Genomic DNA, 22120 nt, shown 5'->3' on the forward strand with positions numbered 1-22120 from the left:
TATAACATTTGAAAGCCTTACTCTTTGTAAAGTAACCAAGAAATATACCTTCATCACACTTTTCATCAAACTTTCTAGTGCAATCATCATGTTTAATGAAACATATACTCCCAATTTTTTTAAAGTAACTTACAGTAGGAGTCTTGCCATGCCATAATTCATAAGGTGTTTTGTTGTTACCTCTCTTGACAAGTACCCGGTTCAAAGTGTAAACAACAGTGCTAACTGCTTCTCTCCAAAACATTTTTCGGTACTTCACCTTTAATTGACATGGTTCTAGCAGCTCCAACAATTTTTCTATTCATCCTCTTTGCTATCCCATTCTATTGTGGAGCTCTAGGAGCTAACATCTGCATCTTGATTCTCTGTTCATCACATAACTTCACAAATTCATCAGAAGTAAATTCTCCACCTTGGTCAAATCTTAAACATTTCAAATTCTTCCTAGTTTCTTTCTCAACTAAATATTTGAATGCTTTGAATTTACTGAATGTCTCTCACTTTTTTCTCATAAAAGTTACCCACATCATCTTGGAAAAATCATCAGTGAAAATCATGAAATATCTATCACTAAAATAACTCTTAGTCCTCATAGGACCACAAAGATCAGTATGAACCAAACCAAGGATATTTTATAAAGAGAAAGACTTACTCTTGAAAGATACAAAAGTCATTTTACCCATCTGACAATCTTTACATAACTCATTATCTAGTTTAACAAGCTGGAGCAAACCTCTCACAATACTTGATTTACTAACCTTCAACAAACTATCAAAAGTAACATGACAAAATCTCTTGTGTCATAACCAGCTATCTTCAATCTTTCCCACCAAACAACTATTCACATTAGTATTCAGATGAAAAATATTACCTCTTCTTTGCTTTCCAGTAGCAATTAATTTTCCATTATTTCCAAGAATCCTGCACACTCCACTGTTAAATTCTAGAAGATAACCCTTATCATTTAATTGACCAACACTCAAAAGGTTATTATTTAATCCATCAACCCATAAAACATCATCTGCATTGCTTTTTCCATTTAATGAAATAGCTCCTGTACCTTTAACCATGCAAGGTGATTTGTTACCGAATCTTATACCTCCATCAAATTCTTCAAGGGATAAGAACTTGTTTCTATCACCGGTCATGTGGTGTGAGAAACCACTATCTATTATCCATTCATCACTCCTATCCATGTGAGACACCAATGCCTTTTCATCAGTCTGATCTTCCTTCACGGCAACAAACACTATCTCCTCATTGTCATCTTCTTCTGATTCTTCATCATTTACTCCTTCATCAACTACAACATAGCAATGTTTCTGTATGTGGGAAAAATGGATTAATAAAACTAAATATGTGAAAAATTATGATAACTATACCAATCCACACACACACACAGGACTTCTTGATGCAAGCTATGGAGTAACGTGGTGTTACTCAGCTTCCCAAGGAGGGTCCCATGGTTCTCTATCTCACAATGTCCCTCAAACCAATGTTTTGCTCTCAGATTACTGAGCAAAATGATTTAGGGATGGCAAATATGAGAACGAGAGAGATTTTAACTGATCTTAGTATGAGATGTGTTATAAGCTAGATGAGATGCTTGAAATGCAATAAACTAAATGATAAGATGATGAGTTTAGTATGAATACTATCCTAGCATACTATATTTACTCTATGATTGAGCTAAAATGATAAATAAACTACTTTAGCATGCATATTCATGATTAATCCTGATCTAAAGAGGCTAAATGAAGAGCATACATAAAATGAAAGCTTGAAACAATTTGAGCATAAGTGTGATGCTTCAAATTTGAAAGATGATTGTTAAGAATGGAGGAATGAGAGCTCTATTTATAGCACAAACAGGGCAATGGATGGTCAGGATTGAAAGGTTTAATCAAGGGCCAGGTTTGAAAGTTGGGGATCCATGTGCACAATTTGTACCAATGAAATGGTGACAAGTGTCAACATAGGATTGGGTTGAAAGAAGAGGTTGGAGGCATTAAAGGCCTGATGAGACCTCATGGTTATCTAAAGGCTAAGGGTCAAGTCTAAGTTAGGTTTACCCACTGAATTAGGATCTAATCCAAGGATAAACCTTTGTGCAAATGATTAAGAGATAATCATGGTCAAAGCATTAATAACCTGATGAGACCCTTGGGTTGGATAGAGGTTGAGTCAAAACAAATGTTTTAACCATGTGGGAGGGTTTGAAATAACCATTAATGGTTATTGGAGACTTTGGGGATTAAGTGGTTGAAGGTTGGAAGCCTTCAATGGTTTTCAAAGACTTTAGGGTTTTTGGTGGTTGAAGGTTGAAAACCTTCAATGGTTATCCAAGACTTTGGGCCATTTGAGAAGTGACCTCCCTTTGCTTAGGGATGTGACAAAGTTTAGATGAGGGTTAGGTTAATTAGAATCGATTAGAAGATTCTAGAAGGGGTTAGGAAGGGGTTTGGGATTTTGCAAGTGGATGAGGGGATAATAGGATTTAATTGAATTTATTTGATTTTCATTCAATTTGGTTGGAATTAAATAAATTTGATTTATTCAATTTAGGATAACTATTTAATTAAATTTGAATTTAATTAAAAGTGGCTAGGGGGATTTAATTGAATAAAATGATTTATTCATTAAATGGTATAGTGAATTTTATTTAAATAAATCGAGCAATTTACTTAATAAAATAGAAGAATGTGAATAATTTAATTAAATTGGATTTAATTAAATAGGGAAATGAACATAAAATATTCATTTTAGGAATATGGTCATTTTTATACGTCTACAGTTTCTGTCCTTTTCCTTTGAACTTTCTGAACTTCTCTTTCTTATCAGTGTTAGGACAGTTAGCAGTACTTTGTCCAATTTTATTGCAAGAGAAACACTTGAAGGGTAATTTACCTTTATACTTACCGGTGCCTCTAGGAAATCTTTTAGCCAATAGTGCCTCAAGTTCCATCAGACAATCTTCATTATCATCCTCACCTCTTCTACTACCATGGCTAGACCTGTAGTCATGATTATGACAAATATCATTTCCTTTCCTAACAGATGTACCGGTAACAGAAGCTTTAAAAGTAGATTCAGATGGTTTTGAAATAGTATTATCAAAGTTGTTTAACTCAAATGCAGTCAACTTTCCAATAAGAGAATCAATAGTGACTTTATCTTTAGAGATAGATCTCAGTTCTTGAATTGCAAAAAAAGTTCTAAGCATTTTACTAACAACAATATCATCATCAATCTTACCTCAAGCACTCTTAATACAATCTATAACTTCTTTAATCCTTTGACCATATTGTTCAATGTTCTCATCATCAACCATTTTTATGTCATCAAATTTGCCTCTTAAACTTTCTTCTTTTTCTCTTTAAACATGTTCATCTCCTCCATAAATCAATTCTAATTTCTCCCATACCTCAAATGTAGTTTTTAATCCATGAACATCTATATACTTAGAATCAGATAAAGTACTTACAATTTCTTCCAAGGCTTGAATGTTTTCTTGTTGCTCTTTAAGCACATCCAATGTCAAGGGGTTGGTAGTAGGAGCAACATACTTGTTCATCACAATATTACAATACTAAGCACCCAATCCTTTAATGTATATATTCATCTGGTCTTTCCATATCTGGTAGTTGTCCTTGGTAAACTTGGGACCCTCCTTCTTCATCATCTTTCTTCAGGATCTTTCCCTCAAGCTGTTAAGCTTTCTGCACACAGAGGACCAATGCTCTGATACCAATTTATAATCTTAGAGGATCTGATTAATAATGAGAGGGGAGGTGAATCAATATTAATAATAATTTCAATCTTAAAACTTGAACTTATAAAACTTATTCAAATCAAACATAAACCGGTAATAAACTCGTTACCATTAATGATAATCACTGATAACCAACTATTAAATTGGTTTATCAGAACAACTCATTAAGTGTTCATCAATATGCATAAACTAAAAAAAAACATAACAACACATAAAAACATTCACCATATGAACACCATGTTTTTCACATGGAAACCTAAATAGGGAAAAACCACGATGGGAATTGGTACCCACAAAAATTATGCACTCTTTTGGAATGTGCCCTGTTAGGAGCCTAGCCCAGTTAGAAGCTTACAATGATGCCCTGTTAGGAGTCACCCGGTTAAGGGATTTAGATGATGAGCCCTGTTAGGAGCTTTGACCTGTTAGGATAAACCTCACAAGAGGATTTAACACTCTGATATAGAGCTACTCGGTTAAGGGATTTACAATGTAAGGCCTATTAGGACCTACCCGGTTAATGGATTTTGACTGCTGCAATTGTTAGAGAACAACAATGAATGATCTGGGTACAACACTTAACTGCTTTCTTGATCAGATCCAATTAAGCTCCAAATCTTCTACTCTCTGGCAGATCTCATACTCTGGTTCGGCTTCACACTTTTCTCAAAACCATTGACACACCAAACATCAACTGTACTAACATAAATAACCTTTACAACTTAGTTGGTTACAAAACCCTAAGACTTGCAACATAGATCATCATAGATATTTTACAACTCATTACAGATCATCATTAATCATCATATGGATCATTACATTCAATTATGAATCAATTACTATTGTTGAATGATCATCGCATCTCGATCTGATACAAAGTCAAACCCTTAGAATACTCCACTAAGCACTTTGCATATTTCCAAGAAATTCACTCTCCAAACGTGCCAAAACATCTTTCAAACATTTCATGTGGTTTGTGCCATGTCATCACCAACATTTGAACTTGATGTAGATCACTGCCAAACCAAAAATCATTACCAGTTAAGAGAATTATTTACCAGTCCTTAAACCCTAGCAAAAATACAACAAAAATCAAAAACATGATTTTAGATAACCAAAACATGATGCAGTTTCAGTCAGATACATATTACAATGATACAAGCTCACATTCCAAACCACAACACTTCAATCATCGCCAATCACTAGATCAAATCAAAACATTCATCATTTATCAGTTAAGGTCCTGACTCCCAGTTCACTGTCTATAATATTAGTAGACCAAAAAGACTTAGATGACAAAATACAACATAGTAAACATCATTTTCCATCAATGCCAACACAAATAACCGATCAAAGTCATCCGACCATGCAATCTCAATCTCTTCATCACAAACAGTCCTTTATCGGTTTAGTCACCATTCTTGATCTGCATCAGTTATGCCAATCATACCAACACTATGAAGGTATATCTAACATGATTCCTTTGAGAGATGGCAGGTGTGGAGGTTTGAAAGGAGATTTGATAATGAAAACTAATAAAATTTGTCATTTTCCTTCATGTTTCAGATTTATGTGATGATAGTACTCCAAGGATATAATGTAATTTGGTTTCACATAGTCTTATATATAATAGGGCATGTTGATAAATGTCTTTCCATTCATTAGAGTCCAATTTCAAAAGGATGAAGTAAGAGGGAATGAAGTTTTTGTAACAGGATGACCAACTATCATACGGTTCTGCAACTTTATGTATTTGTGATATCAATGTTCATTATTCATGTTATCTTGATGTGCATATAAATACTCTGATACTTACAACTCTCTACTTTTGATTCTTAATTGTTGAACACTAAGTTGTTGTTGCTTTCATTGCATTGTCCTATTACTGCAAATTAATGTTGTTTCCTATAGCTTCCATCATGTGGCAATGTACTATTACACTATCGACATAAAAAAACCCTGCTAAAATGATGGTATAAGTCATTCCGATGACATACTATCAATTCTCCTCTATCGACATTAGTATCCTGAAACGCAATCCCATTGGAATCACCAACACTATCAAAATTGCACAAAAAGGATATACCGATAGTATAGACTTATTCCAAAAATGCACCTCAGAACACTATCGGCATAGCTATACCGATCAAGACTCATCGGCCCGATTTATAGTATCAGAATAGTATCAAAAATTTAAATCAATAGTAGAAACTATTCCAATCACCTGGCCATCGGCTAGGCTATCCCAATAAATCTTGTCAAGCCGAAAACTAACCATCAGTATATTATCCTGATATGCTTCCACTAGATTAATTTTTGATCGAATTTTTTTTATTTTAAATTGTTGTGTTTTGTTGCAATTTCGACTAAAATAGATATCAACATATCTAAAAGATGAGCTTTTCGGCATAGCTGTACTGGTCACCGAAATGATAGTTTTATCAAAATACTTACCCCGACAACACAAGTCAATTTCGAAAACACAAAATTGTAATAGCTATCCCGAACAACAACTCATCGGCCACGCTAATATTGTCAGGATAACTTGAAAGGGGCTCAATGATTCTAAAAGTTATTTCAATCATTTATTGTCATTGAACCTTTGACGTACAGAGCCCGACGAACCACAAACATTTCCAACGAGATTGTTGTACATGCGACGTTGATTTCATTGAAATGAGAATGAAAGTTTTCTCCACCTTGTCGGAAAATAGACAACAGTTTGGTGTATTTTCGACGATTTCAAATGGGCGCTTTGCAATGCTCTATGGTTTTTTTTTGTCAATAGATGGACAAAAATTTGTGACAAACACCACAAAAATTTCCCTTGCTGTGCGACCAATGATTTTTGGTCGTGGTTCGGACCAAAAAAGAAAACATCATTACAACGACAAAATTCAAACCAAGGTTTCATCTATAAATCAACAATATTTTGTGGCTATGTAACCAAACATTCGTTGGAAATTGGAGGCAAATATAGTAGCATGTGTATATATATAGACACACACACACACACACACACACACATATATGTATATGTACATCTATATATATATATGTATGTATGTATGTATGTATGTACACATACATATATATATATGTATGTACATATACATATATATATATATATATATATATATATATATATATATATGTATGTATGTACATATACATATATATATATGTGTGTGTGTGTGTGTGTGTGTGTGTGTGTGTGTGTGTGTGTGTGTGTAGACACACACACACACACACACACACACACACACACACATTTACGTATGTATGTATCATTTAAATGCCTTTGATTTGGTTTTAAGTCATCTTTCATTTCTAAATGTTAAGTTAGAAAAGGAAGATAAATGCATCTTAATACTTTATTTTTTTAACCCAAATCATGGAAAAATCTAAGTGTTGCAATCAGTGGTAGTGGTGTAGAGCCAAATATGGATAACCTCATTGCTGCACTTGTCTTAGAATAAATAAGAAGAAATTATAGGAATGTAGGCTCCCAGGATACCTCTAATGCGTGAGGAAGGCCCAAAAAAAAGTATGCCTAAAATGAGACGAAAAGAAGGATAAGTCTAAAGTACATTCTAAAACCCTTAATAAGAGAAAATTAAAGTGTTGGAATTGTGGGCAAAGATGGAATATAAAGAAGAAATGTTAAATGGAGGAAAAGAGTGAATATTTGTCCATAGAAAAGTCCTTAAAGGATGGTGATAATGATGCTTTATTTATTTTTAGATAACACTATTACTAACGATTCTTGGCATATTGATTTAGGTTGTTCCTACCATATGAATCCTCACAAGAAGTATATTGTTGGCATTTCAATAAGGATATTGAGAAGGTTGTTGATGATTATGGATATAACTGATTAAGGATGTTTACTGTCTTAATATTATTATTTTCTCATTGATGTCAAGAAATTGATTTTCTAATTCAGTATGATGTTGCCATATCTTAAGAAGTGTGATTTGATGAGTATAAAGATGTCGGTAAAAGACACAGAAAGAATATGATGAATAAGGGGAGGAATAAGCTATTCAATGGGCAACTATTATCGAGTTAGACAATGATGAGATCATGATGTTTAGATTGTTTTGATATCCTACATATGTTGATTGATTGTAAGGTTAATACTATACTATGTTATCGAGCAAAGAACCTAGTCGGTAAACCCTAAGGTTATCGCTATCGGTTAATGAAGACAAAATGAAGGTGAAATGTCTACCGAGTGAAGCTTAGTATTTACTGAGTTGCAACCAAGTAAAAAAAGAATGCATTAAATTAATAAAAGCATTATTTAATGAAGGAAGGTGATGAGCTGGAACTGATTAAATGATTGGTATGTCATGCATGAAGTTTGTTAAAGAATCTATGGCAAAGGAAGATCGGCAGGAAGATCTACAACGTAGATTGAATGGCAATACCCTAGCACAAGTTCCAAGAAATGTATGCAAGTTCCAAGGTGGGGTAAAACATATTTAGATCGAAGGATACATTGAACCGAGTCAAGTTTGAAGATCTGATGGCTATGATTGATCATGGGATATGTGATCAAGGAGATTAAGCGGTTGGCAAATTGTTTATAAATAAGGAACTGTTGATAAACAATGTATGTGGGCAAGTGTATGCACAGGGATGCTACATAGTGATTACCAAGCACAGAAGCTTGAAGACCTATTTGAACAACAGAGTATAGAGCCTAGCAGATGGACAAGATAAAGTTCTATGTCTAGATTGTATTGAGCAAATAAGAATCTGCTTTAGCATTTTAGATGTGAAGTTGCAGATAGATTTTTATTACTGTTATTTTGTGAAGTGACAGAAAATCTCTTAACCGAGTGGACTTAATAGTTCTATTTGTAAAACCCTCTAGAAAGGTGACATTCTGATTGAGTGTTTGAAATCCTTTAATAAGGTCACTTCTAACAAAGTGAAGATCCTAATAGATCTAAGGGAAATCCCTTAACCGGGTCACATCTAGCAATGTGTTTGTAATCTTTAACAAGATTTTCTTTTAACCGAGCATACTCTAGAAGAGTATATTTCTTATTGGGTCCGAAATCCCACAGTGGTTTTTCCCTATTTGGGTTTCCACGTTAAATCTGGTGTTATGAGTTTTATGATGTTTATATGCTTTTGAGTTTGCATGTTTAGCATTTTTGGTTATATTACTGAAGTATATGTTACCGAGGTTGAATCTGTTGTTTTTATTGAGGATTAAGGTTGTATGATTCACCCCCCCCCTCTCATCTTATTAGCTTGGCATCTGTACTTAACATTAAGTATCAGAACTATCATATATTTATACATATTTAGCCTATGATGGAGGATAATTTTTCTTTAGTGATAACAATACAAAACAAATTGTCAATAAAGTAAATGTGAATTTATGTTTCCATGATGGAAGGGTTAAAAACCTAGATGATTGTTTGCATATTCTATGACTTGTAAGAAATTTACTTTATGTATCCAAGTTGAATGATTTGAGAATGCATGAGACTTTAGGGAATTTTGTTTGCAAGTTAATAAGAGGAAATTTAGTGTTTGCTAAAGATCTCATATTGAGACTTTGTTTAGATTGATTCCTTTACTTTTTTGTAGTTCTACTAATTTGATTGGAATTGAAAATACATGTATATTGTGGCACCATAGATTTTGTCACATAAGTGAAATTGGTTGATGATATTTATAATTATTTTATTGGTAAAAATAATTTCTATGAGAATTGTATGTTTAAGAATATATTAGCCCATCATTTAGTAGTGGGACTAATAAAGCTAAGATATTTTTAGACATCATTCATTCAAATGTGTTTGCACTAGTGGATGTTGAATCTTTTAGGAAATCTCGATATTATGTTCCATTCATTGATGATGTCTCAAAATGTACTTGGATTTATTTAATGTGTTTTAAATATTAGTTTTCACTAAGTTTAAAAAAAATTAAATCCTTGGTTGAGAAACAAAGGGTGTTGAGATCTAATGTTGATGATAAATATTATCTTAGGGAATTTGATTAGTTTTATATACATGTGGGTATTGTTTCATAGAAGTCTACTCATAATACTCCCCAACAATATGGGGTAGTAGAAAGAATGAACCAAACCTTAATGGTAACAAGTAGAAGCATGTTGGGTGTTGCTAAGTTTAATAGATTATTTTTGGTAGCTGCTATAATTATAGCTTAATACTTGATTAATAGATCTCCTTGTTTAACTCTTGTTAATAAAACTCATGAAGTGTGGATAAGTAGAAATCATTCTACTTCACATTTAAGGGTTATAATAGCCCCAAATTAAAATATTTTTGATGTATTTAAGTGATAAAACTATGCAACATATTTGAGTAAAAGTAATGTATTTCAAACCCTATAAAATCACTTTTCAAAATAAATTTGATATACCCACATGTTTATCAATTTTCCCATAATCTACAAGTGCACAATTTTCTAAAATTTCACAAATGCTAACTTTTCCAATAAAAATATGCTGCAACAACAAGCTATAGTAATAATAATATAAAAATTTGAACAATAATAAAAACAATTTCTGGAAACCCATTTTGTAAATTTTCGCCACCAATACTAACAACTACAAAAACACACCGAATATTGAACATTCAACTCCCAAATACAATTAATTTATTCTTGCATATATATCATAAAAATAAGGGTAAACCCTTTTGATACATAGTTATCAATCCGAGAGGTTACAAAGGGGAACCTCATCCCCAACGTAAACATTCAACAATTATACCCCAATGGGGTTTGTGATGAACTTATAAGGCACTAAGAGGGGGGGTGAATCAATGATAGTAAAAACAATACAAATCTGAATATCAATTTCACCAACTTAAAGCTCAATAGACATGTAAGAAATAACACCAAGTATGCAATCACAGCACAAAGCATAAACCACATGATACAAGAGTTTATACATGGACAATCCAAATGGTTAAAACCGTGGTGGGAGTAATTACCCACAAGATCCACTATCTGAAGTATAGAGATTTGACCGATTAAGGTCTACAACACCCGATTAGGGGCACACCCTATTAGAAGTGTCTAAGCCTAGTTAAGAGCTTTACAAAAAGGCCTGTGAGGACTAGCCCTATTAGGAGCTACCCAAGTTATTGGGATTTGAAAACACAAGCTAATGTGTCACCTGGTTAGAGGATTAATGATCAGAATTGTTAAGATCTGACTGCACCCTGTTAGGAGTGACCTTGTAAGAGGATTTTCTTGCTACAACTGTTAGGAAGACAACAAGTACAAATGATCTCAGTATAACACCTTCTGTGTCTGATAAGATTCGCTTCAGAACATTACAACATCACAAAGACTTCATCTCTCAACTCTTCTAATCTTCGCACTATCAGAAATACAAAATTCACTCATCACATATCACACTATCAATCTCATGTATATATATATCCTTTCATACCTCATCACACAATTAAAATTATCATAAGGTCAGCTAGAACCTTATTACAATTCCCTAGGTTCAATGCATCTAGACAATCTTGCATTGTACACTTTATTTATATCGTCCACCGACATAACAAATCCAATTCTCTGTTGTTTTACCGATCTGAGTGATTTTCATTACTACCGGTTAAGTCTCCATCCACTAATTTGTTCTATCAAACAAATCTCATTCCCCTGATCGATTCAGCACGTGTGGTCACTAACATATCTTCATCTGATAATCTTGAATTCTGTTGTAAAACCACATTGTCTCAATATTCATGATTTTCATGTATCGGTTGTCAGAATGTAACATTGTCTGTCATTTACCAGTTGCAGTCCTAATTACCAGTTCTGATAAAATTATCTCTTCTTTACCAGTTAAGTCTAGGTGGTTGAACTGTAGGACTTAGATGACTTAAGGAAACATAGTTGCCATCAATGACAACATACAAAATAGTCATCATAAATAAATCTAATCTCTATGCACAACAGACATATACCAGTTGCATCAAGCAAACACACATTACCGGTTTAGTACAAATGATGGCAACACTTAAGAAAAAAAATTTCAACTAAGTGTACAACACAAAAATTGACTTCACCACATACACTCCCCCTTCGCAATTGCATGCCATTACAAAAATGAAATCATTACTCCCTATTGGTGTAAATAATTATTCATCTTGGATATTATTACACCTTACTTAAGTTTATTAGGAAATTCATTTCATAGTAGTTTGGGTATGAGACACTTGGGTGTTTGTGCCACATTAGGATAGCGTGTGTACGAGAATTTCCACCTTTTATGGTGTTGATCTTGTTGTTACATTCCACATTCAGTGGGTGATCCACCTCATGTGAATTTTTTTTTTTTCGTACCTACCCACACCTATTTCCTACCCACCCTTGTTTCTTATTGAGACACATGTCATGTTTGTGTGCTCACATATCCATATAGCCTTGCCTATATAAACAGGCTCATATTCATTATATGTAACACTTGATGATCCAGTTGATCAGTATTTTCATCTTGATAGAATACAATTTATTCCTATCATCTATTTTGTTCTCTCTTATTTGTGCTTTCCATTTCCTCTTGATCTTGGAAAAATCTCACATGGTATCAGAGCCATTAGAGAGTCATTGGTTTGCCAATTGAGAGAAATTTGATGCTATTTGGGGTTGTGTATTTTGGAGCTTTCTATTGCAGGTTATTATTGAAGCTTGATGGGTCAAATTTGAGGTTACCATTGCATTGAGGAGGTCTAAGAAAGTCAGTTTTTCTTTTTGTTTCATCCAAATCGGACTTCGGAGGCCAAATCTAGAGACATTTGAAGTTTGAAGCTGCGACGGAAATTTCCCAAAAATTATAATTTTGCAGACAATTTTCAAATAGTGATAGCTCACTCACCCGGACTCCTTTTTTTGAGCAAGTTTTTTTGTTTTGGGGTAGAATTTTGTGATCTGTATAGTGGTGCAGGGGTTTTCTATTTTTTGAATATAGATTTTTCAGAAATCATGAAATCTCGATTTTTACAACTTTGGAGGCTTCTTTTGGGCTCATATGGACTCCTTTTCAGGTGCCGTTTTTTTTAAAGTGCATAATTTTTTGTCTACTTTCATAATCATCCATTAGTTTACAGTGATTGTGAGTAGAAATTGTACTTTCAATATTTGGTCATTTTTTGGCCTATTTGGTACTTGCATTTTTCTTGGATCTTAGTTTAGATCACTAGCAGTATTTGTTGAAGTCTCTTATATCTCATTTTGAGAAGTTGTAAATTGAAATCAGAAGTCCACTTTGCCTTGTTTTTCAAGTGGTCCATTGTATACACACTAAGTATAAAGTGCCAAATCACCATTTTGGGGGGGTGTCTTGTGTGATTTTGCCTCTCTCTATCTTGTCCTTTTTCATTTTGGTGCTATGGTGATGCAGAGCATCATGAAAATCCATAAAACCTTCATTCAAGGGTAAACTTTAAACTTGAATCAAGAGACATATAAAAAGATAAATCACTCTTCTCAACTTCAAAACAATTTAAAAGGTTGTATTACATCCTTAAAACCCTTCATTCAATATTTCAGATCATAACATTCACCATAACATGAGAGAACAAATTCTTTATTGCCATGGAATACCCTAGTTTAGGGTTTCATCCCTTAACAACTGTTTTCACCAAAATGATCACAAAATATTCAATTATTAATCAAATAAAGTAAGACCAAAAGCACTGGAAAGAAGATTCAGAGACCTTTCCAACACATATATCCTTTCTTCAATATAATCCCTCATGTGACCACACCAAATGCTACAACTGGGTTGTTGCTGCCTTCACCAATCTGCTTTTCACCGTGAACTGTAACAAACAGTCATCCATAACATTTTACATATTTCTCATAAAGAAAATCACTTTAGTCAGAATTTATATTACTAAGTTACACAAGTTATCTCAAAATTTCAGTCAGATCCAATGGTTCAATCAAAATTTATGATCATTTTTCCAAAACTAGGTAACCCTTGGCAGGGTTTTGACAATCATTGAAAAAACAAACATATCTTGCCAAATACTCCACAAAAATGCACAAGAAAGGATTCATCTGAAATATATTTTATAAATATATCATTAAATAACATCTACATATAAAAATTACATCAAATGTGATCCTCCATGGATCTATGACAGCCATAGATTCCTTAAAACCTCATGACAGTTTGAGGGTTTGATGGATAATCTTTGTCAAATCCCCTCCAAACTGATCTCCCTTCTTGATTTCGACCAAACATGGTTTTATAAACCATTTCCAACTCCTTTATAACTAATCCAACCACCTCATAACCAATGGATTTCATTTTTTACACTTTTGTTGCACTTTTTGGCAATATTGCAACTTTGCAATTTTTACAATTTTTGACATAAATGACTCGAACTCTTACATGGACACTTTTAAAACTTCAATATGGACCAAATATGATATATTTGGACAAAATGGCTCATTTAGCCTTACATATTATGATTCAATTGACTCAAATAACCTTAATATATTATGAATGACTCAAATACAATAAATTGTTCATATTATGACTTTTGACCTCCTGCTATGCTTGTGTGCTTAGGTGCCTCTGCACCATACTCCCAACCTTGAAAAGTTTCCAAGTCCCTTGGAAACATGGGTACAATGACCCGCAAGAAAAATTTTGAGTGAAAATTTTCACCTTTGTCTTCATCTTTATCTCTTTATGCCTCTTTATGCTGCTGCTTCCTTCTCAAACAATCTCTTTGTGACTCCTATCAATATAGTTTGTAGTGGCTGCCATCCAAGTGCTTTTACCAGCCATAAGTCCACCTCTCCATGCTGCATCACCTCACCAACAACCTCTATGCCTCACCTAGGATTTCTCCTCTTTTCCTCTCTTCGTAGTCTTTTGGCAACCAACTGGACCTCCTTCTCAGGCCCCTTGGACCATCTCCTATGGCCCCATGACAAACCTTCATGTCTGCCTTCTTGCAACTAGATGGACGAGCACCTTGCAACCAAAAACTTATTAGAAAAAACCAAATAACAAATCCTTCATGGCTAGGTCCTGGTGTGGATTGCCTCCTTCAGCGCTCTACCCACACACTCAGACTCTTCTAGCTCTAATACCAATTTGATGAAGAGCATCATGAAAATCTATAAAACCTTCATTCAAGGGTAAACTTTAAACTTGAATCAAGAGACATATAAAAAGATAAATCACTCTTCTCAACTTCAAAACAATTTCAAAGGTTGTATTACATCCTTAAAACCCTTCATTCAATATTTCAGATCATAACATTCACTATAACATGAGAGAACAAATTCTTTATTGCCATGGAATACCCTAGTTTAGGGTTTCATCCCTTAACAACTATTTTCACCAAAATAATCACAAAATATTCAATTCTTAACCAAATAAAGTAAGACCAAAAGCACTGGAAAGAAGATTCAGAGAAATTTCCAAAACATATATCCTTTCTTCAATATTATCCCTCATGTGGCCACACCAAATGCTACAACCGGGTTGTTGCTGCCTTCACCAATCTGCTTTTCACCATGAACTGTAACAAACAGTCATCTATAACATTTTACATATTTTTCATAAAGCAAATATCTTTGGTAAAAATTTATATTAGTGAGTTAAACAAGTTATCTCAAAATTTCAGCAAGATCCAACGGTTTAATCAAAAGTTATGATCATTTTTCCAAAACTAGGTAACCCTTGGCAGGGTTTTGACAATCATTGAAAAAACAAACATATTTTGCCAAATACTCCACAAAAATGCACAAGAAAGGATTCATCTGAAATATATTTAATCAATATATCATTAAATAACATCTACATATAAAAATTACATCAAATGTGATCCTCCATGGATCTATGACAGCCATAGATTCCTTAAAACCTCATGACAGTTTGAGGGTTTGATGGATAATCTTTGTCAAATCCCCTCCAAACTAATCTCCCTTCTTGATTTCGACCAAACATGGTTTTATAAACCATTTCCAACTCCTTTCTAACTAATCCAACCACCTCATAACCAATGGATTTCATTTTTTACACTTTTGTTGCACTTTTTGGCAATATTGCAACTTTGCAATTTTTACAATTTTTGACATAAATGACTCGAACTCTTACATGGACACTTTTAAAACTTCAATATGGACCAAATATGATATCTTTGGACAAAATGGCTCATTTAGACTTACATATTATGGTTCAATTGACTCAAATAGCCTTAATATATTATGAATGACTCAAATACAATAAATTGTTCATATTATGACTTTTGACCTCCTGCTATGCTTGTGTGCTTAGGTGCCTCTGCACCATATGGGTTCTCCTAAATTTCCACTTTTAACTCTTCATAAGTATGCATAATGGAAGATTAAGGCATGGAGTAAACTAATGGAAAAAGGACTCATTCATTATGTAAATGAAACTATTACAACACCACCTGATCCTAAGGCTGATCCTAATGCTCAACTTAAATGGCTCACTAAAAATGCTATGACAATTGGAACTCTTAGAAAACATGTATCAAATGACCTCATTTTTCACATTGATAAGTGTATTACAATTAAAGAGGATTGGGATATTTTTTAGAAATTGTATGGTCAAGTTGATGAGATTAAGGGCTACAAGCTTGATAGTGAACTCACAACTTTGGATCCCAAGGATTTTGATACAATCCAAGATTATGTCACAAAATAAAATGAGCTAAGAGAAAAGCTAAAGGATTGTGGAATTGACAAAAAGGATGCTCAATTGGTTTAAAACTTATTGGACAAGCTTCCTTCAAATTATGTAGACTTTGTATCCAGCTTTCACACCCATAGGTTAGCTCAAGGTTCCTCATACACTTCTCCCTCATTTGATTCATTCACGGAGATGTTGATACTTGAGGAATCTAAGTTGACCATGATGGGGATTCTCAAATCTTCAAAGTCACAAGCTTTGGTGGCTAACAAAGGGAATCAAAGCAATCAAGGAAAAGACAAGAATCAAAAGCAACCTAAGTCAAAACCACAATCTTCCTCTCCACAACAAGGTGATTCACCATTCTCACCTAAGAGGAAATCATACAAGGATAATTTTTTTTGTGGATATTGCAAGAAGTCGGGACATGATGAACATCATTGTTACAAGAAGGATATTGATGAGTTGAAGAATATTCTTGAGAAGAACAAAATCAACCTACCTTCTAGAATGTCTACATTGACTTCTTCTTCCAAGGATAAAGGAACAAATCACTCTTTTGGGACAGATAAAGGAAAGGGACAAGCTCTTTGTGCTACTACAAGTCATGATTCAAGGAGATGGCTTCTAGATTCAGGGGCTTCTCATCATATGGCATCTGCGTAGTCTATGTTTTCTACATTTGAGCCTTGCCACATGTCATAGATTTTGATGGGAAATCATACATACATAAATGTGATTGGGAAAGGATCTATTGCCATTAGGGATAACTCCTTCAATGATGCGTTGTGTGTACCCCACTTGACAAACAATCTTCTTTCCATCTATTAAATCACACATGGGGAAACTAGGAAAACTATGGAGTTCACAACTGATTCAGTTATCATTAGAGACTTGGAGAGTCGAGCAATCATTGTGACTGGGGTGGTTGATCATGCATCTCAGTTGTACTATTTTTCACATTTTGGTCCTATTGATGAGGTTGATTCTTCCTATGTTGATGATTCATATTTTGAGGAGAACTTTGGGTACTTGAACTTGGGAATTCTCACATGTGACCCCATTCTTGAGCCTTGCATTTCATCTCCTCCTATTGATATCACATCACCTATTGCACCTGATGATGCAGCTAGTGCGACAATTTTGCCTTCTTGTGATTCAGTGCAGTAGGATATTCCATGTCTTTCAGCTTCAGTTGATTGGGATGCCTACTTGAAAGACATTGCTGGTTTGTTTGTGGAGTCCTACATTGCATATTTGGGAGACATCGTTGATGACATTGATCTTCTCTTTGATGAAGATGATCCTTCTTTGATTATTGCGAGGGATCACTCTGACCCTCTTGTGCATTCTCTACATGATCATTCTTTAGAGGTTGACATGATTGTGGATACTTTTGTACAACACTTGGAGGAGGTCTCTTTATCTTTTGAGGAGACATATGAGTCTTTGGATATTGTTCTACATTCTTCTCCACTAGATCTTAGAGTTCCTTTTTCAACAGTGTGGAGTAGTTTACCACCTTTGGAGGGGGTAACCTTCAGCATCGACATGGGGACATGAGCAGTTTTTAGATATTCCTTTCATCATGAGTATTTTTCCTACATCTTCCCTTCATCGTTGGGGAGACTTCATGGATACACCTTTGGTTTTATTTCTTCCTAAGGGGAGGAATATTGTTTGATGTTCATGGATCAATTTCTTCATTCATCATCGAGCTTCTATCATTGGTGCAGATTACACATTGAGGGGGGGGGCTTCCCAAACTCTCTTCTTCTTCTCTCATATGGGGGGGACATTTTCCTCACATGGGGTTTTGTCCTTCACATACTTCTATGAGAGTTCTTTACATCTAGTTTTCATCTCTCTTTTGGGGGAGGGTTTTTTCCCATTGAGTTTTTCTCTCTTTCCCCACTTTGTGAGAGATTTCATTGCATTGGTTTGCATGCATTTGTATTTGTACATGGGTACCTAACATGACCTAGTAATCAGGACTCATATTACATTGCTTAGTTGCATTGTAGACTTTAGTGCATTCCCCTAAGTTGCACTTAAGGGGGGGTGTTGGTGTAAATAATTATTCATCTTGGATATTATTACACCTTACTTAATTTTACTTGGGAAATGCATTTCATAGTAGTTTGGGTATGAGAAACTTAGGTGTTTGTGCCACATTGGGATAGCGTATGTAGGAGAATTTCCACCTTTTATGGTGTTGATCTTGTTGTTACATTCCACATTTAGTGGGTGATCCACCTCATGTGGAATATTATATTGTTTCTTCTACCTACCCACACCTATTTCCTACCTACCCTTGTTTCTTATTGAGCCACATGTCATGTTTGTGTGCTCACATATCCATATAGCCTTGTCTATATAAGCAAGCTCATATTCATTGTATGTAAAGCTTGATGATCCAATTGATCAGTATTTTCATCTTGATAGAATACTTTTTATTCCTGTCATCTATTTTGTTCTCTCTTATTTGTGCTTTCCATTGCCTTTTGATCTTGGCAAAATCTCACACTCTCCCTTAATAGTACATACAAAATTTTGACTAGACTCTTAACTATTTCTACTCCCCCTTTGACAACAATGCCAAATAAAGAAGTAAAATACATACATTACGTCAAAATTTGTCATAAAAAAATGCATGTATATAGAGAGATAAAAGTTTTAAAGTCTTTACAATGCAATTCTTAAGAAAACATCACTAAAATGAAACTTTATTTGTTTAGATCATTTTCCCAAGTTTCTAACAGTGTCTAGGTTTGTTGCAATGATAGCATACCATTCCAGATGCTCTCCAAGGTCCTGAGTTGCCTCCACCTATTCTTCTTATATAGTTCATTGACACGTCCAAAATTGTTATAGATTGAACAAGTCACATTGACTCTCTTTTCCATCTCATAAGGACTAGACTGGTTAACATAGGGTCTTTGCCAATTTGTGTTCCTTCGGTCAATGAAATTCCTTCTCTAGTCACCAATAGGTCTTGGGTTCATGTGAGGTGTTGGATTGTTTGCTCCATATCTACATTCAACTAATCTATGCCCATACATGTTGCATGTATAACAATAACCTTAAATATCCTAAGCACATATCTAGTATTAGGTCTATAACCAATATTAGCGTCATACCTACTTCTACAAACATTAGTAGTATGTCCTGGCTTATGACAGTTAAAGCAAACGGGTTTGTAAGATTTCTTACCTGTAGGCTTCTGAGCCTTAGGAGCAATTTTACCTTCATGTATGTCGCTCTTGGTACCAGAAGGTTCACCTTTCTTAGATGTATTGTATCCTAACCCAAATGTATCACCTTTCAACCTCTGAGATTGGATATGTTCATCCAGCATAGCAGAGCTCTTGTTGAATTTATCAAGCTTCGCATTGGCCTCAGCAAGTTCCTTTGTAAGATCTTCATTTCTTTTAATGGGGGTCTCTCTAAGAGACATTTCCATTTCAAGATCTAAATGTCATGCTTCTTTTTCTTATTTTTCCTCAAGCCAATGTTCATACAAAGTTGCATTCTCTTGCTTGATCTTAAAGATTTCATACTCTTTATCTCGGATATGATCCTCAGCCTTTCTTCTAGCTTCAAGTTCTGATGGGGAGGTTACTCAAAGAGAGCTTACCACTTGACTAAGGGAAATCAGATGTTGTCCTAGTGGGCTTCATTATTTGTTTATATTGTCTTCAAAACAATTTGGATAACTAAGCTCCCTAGGAGTGCTCCCAATCCAGATGTGCTCCTTGATTGCTCAAGCATGGTTGAGATTCTCCAGGGTAAATCCAACCTTATAATCTAAAACTCCTCACAAGTGCTTGCAAGGGTTGTAGAAGGTGTTGGCAATGTTTTCCTAAGACAATTAGTTGGTTTTTAGTGAGGGTTTCATTCTTTTCCCCATCACTCCTTCATTTTCCTACTTTCTAGGCCTAGTAGCCCTAGCACCCTAATTAGCCCTACCAAACCGGTTTTTGTGTATTTTCTCCCAACTTCTCCAAAGACTCACACAAACTCTTTGTTGATCAATATATAATTTTGGAATTACTTTCCAACTTTTGAATTTAGGAATCTAAGTCTGACCGTACATGTACGAAACCCGATAAATGTTTGTTTTAGGTGGTTTTGGGCTTGTTTTGGTCTTTTTCCAAGGTTTAGATGTCTTCTTTAACCCACCACACCTCCAAATTAACACATATATTCTACCAAACATCACTTGTTCATCCCAAACACTCTGCAACTCCAACCTTGCTCTTTCTTGCAAACACTTGTATAATCTCATTCATTTCCTAATCGGGCTATGACTAAGCTCGCGTAGGAAATGATGCTCATTCGCCTTTTAATGACCTACAAAGGAAAATAAAAGTTATATACACTGTACAAAGGCTCCATGTCTTTAGTCCCAAGGGTTATTAAGAAGAACTTAAAGGACTTCAAGCAGGAACCATGCTTGGGCCTCTCAAACCCTTACTCAGGCCGAGAGCTTACAAAATGAGAAACTCAATTCAAACCTGAAAATAAACTAATAAAATTGCTTCCTAAGCACTATAAGAACATGAAAAAAACAATAAGAAAGGTACAACAATGCAATCAATCCATTAAGTACGAAGTGCTACTCTAATTCTTGACAAAATGCAATGTAAAACTTTAAAATTGGTCTCAAAACGTATTCCAATCTAATCCAGGCATTGAAAAACATCATTACATTGATTATAAAAGCTTTTATATGTCATTTTTGTCCTAAATAACTCTCCATCAGCTCTCTAACCAACCCTTTGTACAAAAATGCAAAACGTTGCTCAACGTTGCAAAAAGTTGTCAAGCAACTTTGACAACTTTTGCTAAAAAGTGCATTTTTGCCTTACATGCTTGATTCTCTCCTTAAAACCATCTAAGATGACTAAAAACCATTACATTGACATTTTCCAATACCAAACAAATCTATTCAAGGCATTTTTCATCAAAATGCAAGATTTTGCCATTTTAGGTTTGCAAGGGCTTACAAGCCAAAATTGAGTAAATGCATTGTCCTAAGGACATTCAACCTACCAAATAACTAAAAAAACATATTAATACCTAAGAGATAACTCTTATTGACCACTCCAAACCAAACTATGAGCAAACACACCAAAATGTAGAAACTAGACTCAAAACTAGCTCAAATTAAGGTGCTCCTGCACCATACTCCCCCAAAGAAAAGAAGTCAAGTGACTCCTTGAGGCAGCAAAGAAAATGGAACTCCATGATTAGATAAGTCTACCTTAGGTATCCAAGTAGCCTTTGATGCTAGAAGGTGCTGCCACTTGACCAAGTGCTCCATGTAGGTGTTATGCCTTGTTTTCTTTAATATTCTTGAATCTAACACCATCTCAGCTTGGGGAATGGGTGCATTTGGTAAGGGAAGGTCTGAGAGTGCTTGAGAGACTTCTGAAACTCTACTATCTTCTGCTAGAAGTGTTCCCTTTTACTATACCAAATCTGCTACATTGAAGATTGGTGACAAAGCCACATCACCGGGTAAGTCTACCTTGTATGCATTGTTGCCATACTTGTCCAAAACTTTGCAAGGACCTATCCTTCTCATCTAAAGCTTGCTAGGGACACATTTTTGAAGTCTTTCTTTGTGCAAATTAACCATCACCATATCA

Source organism: Cryptomeria japonica, chromosome 2 (assembly GCF_030272615.1).
Source record: "Cryptomeria japonica chromosome 2, Sugi_1.0, whole genome shotgun sequence".
NCBI lineage: Eukaryota > Viridiplantae > Streptophyta > Pinopsida > Cupressales > Cupressaceae > Cryptomeria > Cryptomeria japonica.